Source organism: Pistacia vera, unplaced genomic scaffold (assembly GCF_008641045.1).
Source record: "Pistacia vera cultivar Batoury unplaced genomic scaffold, PisVer_v2 Contig626, whole genome shotgun sequence".
NCBI classification, from domain to species: Eukaryota; Viridiplantae; Streptophyta; class Magnoliopsida; order Sapindales; family Anacardiaceae; genus Pistacia; species Pistacia vera.
The window spans coordinates 402,378-410,526 of record NW_022196475.1 but is presented as its reverse complement, the minus strand read 5'-3'; positions in this window follow the sequence as shown (position 1 = coordinate 410,526).

The following is an 8,149-nucleotide window of genomic DNA, read 5'->3' as shown; positions in this document are numbered from 1 at the left end:
TGCTCAATAAAAGTCCAATTGATGAACGGATTGAACAATTGGAAACTTGACAGACATGACTTTAATTTGATATTATATACTACCTTTGATATGGAATATTATATGCTGCCTTTGATATGGAATTTGCCTTGTTGCCGAACCATTTATCTGAATAAGTTTTGCTTTCCTCTGTTTCTCAATTTGCACTAAACAGTCAGTAGTAAATTGGCCATAACTTGCTCAATAAAATTATAATTGATGAACGGATTAAAGCATTGGAAACTAGACAGGCAGGGCTTTAATTTGGTATATTAAAAAGAAAGATGAGTTATACATAGGCTGTGTCGATAGTGGAAAAAGGCTCAAAACAAACACTGCAAACATCTTCAAAAGAATCATTAACAACACCAGACGACAAAGCTAATGTGGAGAGAAATTGGTATCCGAAATAGAAAGAAATGAAATTAAGGAAAAAACATGAACTCTAAAAAAGTAGTACCTACTTTTCGCACAAAACTAGTCGGACCGATGGTTCGATACACTAAATCTTTGTAAGGGAATTAGAGAGAAATGAAATAAATGAAAAAAAAAAAAAAACCCTGGAAAAGTGTTAACCCGATTTTCACACAAAACCAGTTGCACTGGTGGTTTGGCACACTAACACCAGTCCTATTGCGGGTCAAAATGGGGTGATTACAAAATAATATTAATCATACTATTTAATATTATTTTTTTTGGATTAAATTGGTATACATTGAATCTTGTGTATTTATTTAATTGTATATTTCACACATGTAATATTGATATCAAATTGCTATTCTTAATTTCTTTATTATTTATTTCTTTAATTATTAATTCAACATTAAATTAACTTCAGTACAAACCGTTCACATTCACATAAATACTATCACAAATATTTTCTAATCTATTATTTTGGTCAGTCTTAGGATACCTTTCATATTGTGTAATATCCTAATTATGTCAGTATATTGTGTAATTTGTAACTGACATAATTAGAAGATTCAGTAGATCGTTTTCTATCTACATAATGCCTGTAACTTTGTAGTAGATATTAACCAATTGAAACATCCAATTCTTCAAACAAACATGGTATCAAAGCCACTTTCATAAACAACACTATAACATATACAAACAACAATACTCAAAATACAAGCAATAAACTTACCCGCGCAATGTGCGAGCCTGCCACCTCGTTAATTAAAATATATGTTACTGACAACCAAGGGCAGATCCAGCATTGGTCAAGGTGGGCCAGCATCCTCCTGAATTTTTTAAAAAATCCACAAGTTTTAAAAAATTGTAATTATACCCTAATCAATTCATAGAATTTCTAAATTATTCAATGCAATGAACAAGCCAAAAACAAAATAAATGGAATAGTTAGATTATAAATAAATAAGGTCCAAGTTATTCAAATTTAACAAAATTCATTACATGTTAAAAATATATATAAAATTCATATTTTTCCTAAACATAATATGATATGGTTTTAATGCAGAAAAAATTCTAATTACCTTATATATGGGCAAAAGATTATATTAAACTCCTGACAACCCAATAACACTTAACTCCACTGGGAAGACCAACAACTTACAGCCAAGTGCCTTGGCCCAACTTCAGCTGGACCAATGTATTATACTCACGGCTTCATGCCACGACTTAACTCTAGTTGGTCACTTAACAGATCCCATCGCATGGAAGATCTACTCTATGAGTTGATCCAATCGATATGTTGGTTCACTCTACGAGTCTGACCATTCTACGAGCTAGTTACTCTTTAGGTCACGCCACTTTGTGATATGGGCTGCTTTACGAGTCAGGTCGCTCTACAACTTGGATCCATCTAAGAGCTAGTCCACTCAAAGTGGCCACGATCTTCCTAAAGACTCAAAGTCTTGAGAGGATTCTAACATTCGAACATCTCCGAATTTCATCCTAACTCTTCATAGATTCCTAATCTAATAAGAGTCTCACGCACAAGAGACTCCAAGTCTTATGCGAATTTTGCTAAACAACGGCTTCTAAGTCCCATACAAATTCTAATAACCAAGGACTTCATGTCCTACAGGAAATTCAATATCTTGGGATTACGAATCTTACTCGAATTCTACTTCCCTAAGTACTCCTAGTTCCATGAAACTAGTACTCTGAATTCTACAAGGACTTAACCTTCCCTGGCTTCCTATATAAATAGAGGTCAGTCCTCTCAGAAATTCATTCAGAAGCCAGATTCAGTTTTCATCAATCTATAATCAAGTATTCAATCAATGCTCAATACACACAAATCCCCCCATCTATTCTCTTTTGTTGTCATCCGTCATCCTAGAGCCGAGTTCGGTTGCTCTAAGATGGTAGTCACGTCATAACTCCATAAACACAGTAAATCTTTTACCCCTTATACTTGACTTCCTGTCATAACCTTGCTAACTTGAGTGTCAGACTGTCTACGACAGACACCACACTGGTTTCCCCAAGAGCTTCACGTTCACTTTTCGTGTTTCTTTGCAAGTCCAATGTATTGTCAGTGGCTCATTCCTCACACAATCAATTCTAAAGGACTTCTAGGTAGATTTTACCATTTACACCTTACAATCCTATTCTAATTAGACTGTTTAGTTTAGTTTACTTTTAGGAAATTAGTATTTTAATGGTTTTCATTATGTTGTATAGTTTCTTTTATTTGATGTGTTTAACAGTACTGATAATGAGTGTTTTTCAAACATCAAATATCATTAAGGACAATTGTTATTGTATTGAATAAAAATATTATCAATAGTTATTAAAGTTTCAATATTTATCATTATGCTGAAAATTTTAAAGTATATCACTTTTCGAATTTGGCCCCCCTCACTTGAATTTTTGGTTTCACCACTGCGTGACACCCGAAAATGTTATAACTTTCATTAGTTATCATGAGTTGTACATTTAGTATAATTCATTACTTCTATTAAACATTACTATTCCATCATTGGGTGTACCACAAGCGTGGACAAATATATGTAGTGGCAAGTGGAGTCACCATACATAATTCATCCCTTATTTGGTGTATTACAAGTATGGACAAACCTATGTACTAGGGGTGGGCAAAAAAATAGTAGAACTGGAATCGACGGGTACTCAAGGTTTTTTCAGTTCCTACATGGAATCGGCCCTCACAATGTTGATTCTGGTTCTAAAAAATCAGAACTGGTACTCTGCGTTTTGGTTTCGGCTTCACCATTGTAGAAATTGAAACTAAGACGTGGGTACCTAGGTAGAAATCGAGACTAAACTTTAACTTTTGTAAAGTTTTTGGGGTGTATTGTAAATTTTTGGGGTGTATTTGTCATTTTTGTGAATAGTAAGGGGTAATAAATGTTCCAGGTACTTGGAACTGGAACCGAAACTTGTGTTTCCGGTTTTGGTTCCAAGCTTTGAGGAACCAAAACCAGCCAGTTCTAGTTCCGGTTCCAAATCCCAAGAACTAGCCAACTTCGATTCTGGTTCCAAATCCCAAGAACTGACCAGTTTTGGTTTCGGTTTCGGTTCTGGTTCTGGTTCCGATTCCGGTTCCATGGGATTTGGGCGGGTACCCTCGGTTCTGGTTACAAATCCTAAGAACTGGTCGGTTTCAGTTCCGGTTCTGATTCCATGGTATTTGGACAGGTACCCGGAGCCGCCCACCCCTAATATGTAGTGGCGAGTGAGGGCTAGTGACCCCATTTTTATTTTATTTTTTTAATTTCTTTTATATTTTTTTCTAACTTGTTATAATTTACTTTGCAAGTTGGTCTCTCCCGTCTAAAAATAAAACCAACTTTTTTATATTGTTTATTAAACAAATGAAGTTTTCTTTGTTTAAAATTCTAAGCATGTTTTTAATTAAATATTTTTATATTATATTTATAAATGAGAAGTGAACTAAAAAGTAAAAAGGTAAAAAGGTAAAATGACAACTTTTAAAAACTTCTATTAACATTTTAGTCTGTTTGGCAAGCCGGATTGCAACAAATAAATATAGCTATAGTATTTTGAATTTATTAATTATATAAGTATTTATGTCTCATCAAAACAATATGATATTTGCTTATGGCCATTTTTATCAAAGTGCCCAATCCCATATTTAAGGCCCAATTGTACAAGTGAGGCTCTCATTTAGGTATAAGGCATTAAAGCTATAAGTTAATTTTCGAATTAACATTTTGGGCCTAAATCACTATTTCTTGGGTCCGTTTATACGATAGCACTGTTCATAAAAACCCATTAAGACACAACACTAATTGTCCAATAAAAGCCCATGACACGAGGGCCTTGTTGCTAAAGCCCATCAAAAGATGACAATTTCTTATTTCAAATTCATTTGATCCAAGAAGCCAACCAACATCCTTTCACAAGTCCTTTTGTAACAGAAGGCCCAAGCCTACCTCAATGAAAAAAATCTGGCACAGTTCACAGCCCAATGACCTACAACCGAACAACAAAGTAAACAAAGAGTAAGTACTATTTTCCCATTTCGAAGGCTGGTGGACCCAACCCACTTTAATGGGAGAATTTTTTTGGGTTACAATATGGTATTTCCTTGAATTGGGTCTGCTTAGGGTACCTAATTGGACATCTTAGATCAACAGGTGTAAAAGCTCATTTAAAAAGTCCAAATAAAAAATAACTTTTAAACTCCAAAAATCTCCCAAAAAATATATTAGTACTTAAATACTAATATTTACTTACCTGTGCAGTAAAATGACGATTTTNGTCCGATTTCGAAATTTTCTTGCTCGACATAAACAAATCAAGGATACAGAGGCTCACCATGCTCTTCGAAATGCATTAATTGATCATTTGTGGGAAGAACATACTAATTCAGAAAATAAAATTACTATCAATATGAAATTTTACCTTTGTGTTGTTGTTGTTATTTTTTTTTAATCATTTTATATTAGATGTACTGAAACAACTGCATATTCGCATATTTTATTTTCTATGAATTTTGCAAAATTGTTGCTTTTCGACATTTGAGCGTTATTCAAAGTTTCGATTCTAGAATTTCTTAAGCATGAAAAAGTCTTCAAACTGTCAAAAAATCCCTCTCAAAGTTTTTTATTAGCGCAAATCAACTTCAGTTTACTCAATTTTGCATATAAAATTTGCAAGGGCATTTTGGTCATTTCTATTATCTTTTTTATTAAATGCTTTAATAAATTTTTTTTTTAAATTTTTATCAAAAGATAAATCATTTGCAGGATTACCTTCCATCTTATCAATTAATTTATGAAAATTCCGGAATTATTTTTAATTTTTTTAAGCATTTATCCTTAATAAAATCTTATTTTTTTTACATTTATCTCCTTTTTTATATTTATTTATCAAATATAAATTATTTTCCATGATTTATCATCCTAAAATCCTTATAAGAATCTCCTTTATTATCTATCATTTATTTATTTTTAAATTCAATGAACCTAGACATGCTTGAGTCTAGATAATTTTTATTGTTTCAATTCCTTTACTTGTTAAAATCATGGGATATTTATTCATATAATTATCTCTCTTTTAAATAAACAATTTCCCTAAATGTATCTAGACTTACCTTAGTCTCCATAATTTTCCATCTTATTTTTCTATGGATTTATATTCTAATATGAATCCTAATTCCTATTTATCTCAAATTTATTAGTTATCTTTTATTTTATTTACCTTTTATCAAAATATTTATCACTTATCTTTTAGTTTTAAATCATACATACTTTCACTAACTAATTGGATGTTTGATTCCCACACCTTTTCTCCACAAATTTTTGTCTTGGTTTTCTTTGTTTGACTTTAGTGATAATACGACTATAGGGGACGTTCCTTGGGGCTTGGAGTAAGCTCTTATAGGGAGGTCAACGGGTTGACTCGATGATACTGAAACAGTGTGGTCAAAGTCCAAGAAAATGGGTGTGACGATCCACCATTAGGCCAAGTTAATAGTGAACCCTTCATTATTCATTACCTGTTTTGTTGTATTTGTTTTATTTTTTTGTTAATTTTTCAGAAATACAAAAAAGCCACCAACAATATTATAATTAATAAATGTACTATTTATCCCAAATACTTATCTCAAATTTCACATCCCAAATAATGTGTCATCATATAACCATTGTCATGTCATTTAATACATTATCACTTTATTTATATATAAATTCCACGTATGTTAACAAATTACTTAAGATATAAACCTTGAGATAAGTTTTGGAAAGAGTAGTATTATTGTATGATTAATTTTGTCCCATCTAATTCAATAATATAAAATTAATACAATCCAATACAATGTTTCAAATGAACTCTTCTGAATTGTCTCTTTTTTTTTTTTTTTTTTAGTCTTTGAAAATTTTGAGGTAGATGGATACAATGAAAATCTTAAGAACAAAAAATCGTTTTTATGTGATTTTAAAGTTTTTTTTTCCTGTAAAATCACTTAACATTAATTCATTTATTTCGTTTAAAAAGTATTAAGTGACTCTCAATATGAGCGTTTTTTATAATTTTTTAAAAAGCTTTTTGATAATTGTAAACGAATTTTTAATATTTTTATGAATCAAACAAATGAATTAATTGTAAGCGATATTACATGCAGAAAAAATTAAATAAACCCGAATTTAAATACTAACACACAATTGACAGTTTTTAAGTGACGGAATGAATAATATCATTCCCCTAGAAATTTTCTTTCCGATTGGAATCAAGAAAATAGAGTAAACCATATTTTGCCACCCAAGGTTTGGCGACTATCGTGTCCACCCCTAGTTTCATAAATTACAATTCCCACCCTTAAATTAAGACTGTTACTTTTCTCTTAAAATAACTCTCATATCTCAAATTTCTCTCAAATAACATCTAGAGATCTTGGCCAAGCCAAAAATCTAACCTGATTCTGGCACCATTAGACCTCCCCGACACCATCATCAGCATCCTCTTATCCTCATCACCAAAATCTCTAACTTTTTCACCCGATTGCACCTCGGCAAGGTGTTGGAATTTGACTAGAAAGGCGCAATAAAACGCGAAAACCTAAGGGAGAGGCGGCGACGATTGACAGCCAATTGCGATCAGATATATTGGGGGCTTGGTGGGGGGAAGCCGGTGATCCTATTGGTGGTGTTGGGGGTGGTTTACGGTGTCGAAACCTGTTGGAATTTGGATGAAATGCTGACTAAAACTAAGAGCGACGACCGACAATTGTGGGGTTTAATCAGGCGGGGAGGTTAGGTGTTTTAGTGTGGGGGTTGAAGGGATTGTAATGGTGGTGTCGAGAGGGGTCGATTACGCCAGAAACAGGTCGGAATGGCTTAAAATCGCCGATAAGATGAATTTGAGAAGTGAAGGGTTATTTTGAAATTTTTATCTTTGAAATGACTATTTTACCTTTTTAGCTGTTAGATTAAATAGTTTTCTGTTAATTTAAGGATAAGAATCTGTAATTTATGAAACCAACGGTGGAAATGTAGATTCGCCAAATCTTGGGTGGAAAAGTGTCGTTAGAAAATATGATTGGGACATAGCTGGCGGCGATACGGCCGAGGTGCCAGACAGCAAATACAGTCCCTGAGTCAATACACGCGTAAACTCACTTGTCACATTGATGTTGCAACAACTGCACGTGCGACGACCTATGCTCCTCACTAGTCACTGGCTTATATTGTCCGCATTTTTTTTCCAATAAATAATAATAAGATAGATAGATAAGGAAAACTAAAGAGTATGAAATTTTATAACACCAGAGACTAGAATATGTATAATAAACAAATATCGAGGCAATATTACATACAGCAAATTAATTATATAAATTAGTTTCTATTAACTAATATTATTTGATGACTTTTAATTTAAAGATAAATTATATTAATGATATGTTAAACTTATAGAAAATTTATTAACGTAAGATGTAAAATTTACGAGAATGGTAATTTATAATGTAAAATATAATACTTATTATAATAAAATTACTTTTAATTTGATATCAACTTCAGTATTATATACACCCTTAAAGTCTTAACATTTTATGAATGGAATTTTTATCCATGGTTGTTAGTATCCTACGATACCCGATACGTATCATACGATACGATTCGATACAGGTCGCCAACGATACGTATCATTAAAAATATCGATAAAAATCGATACGACTTTA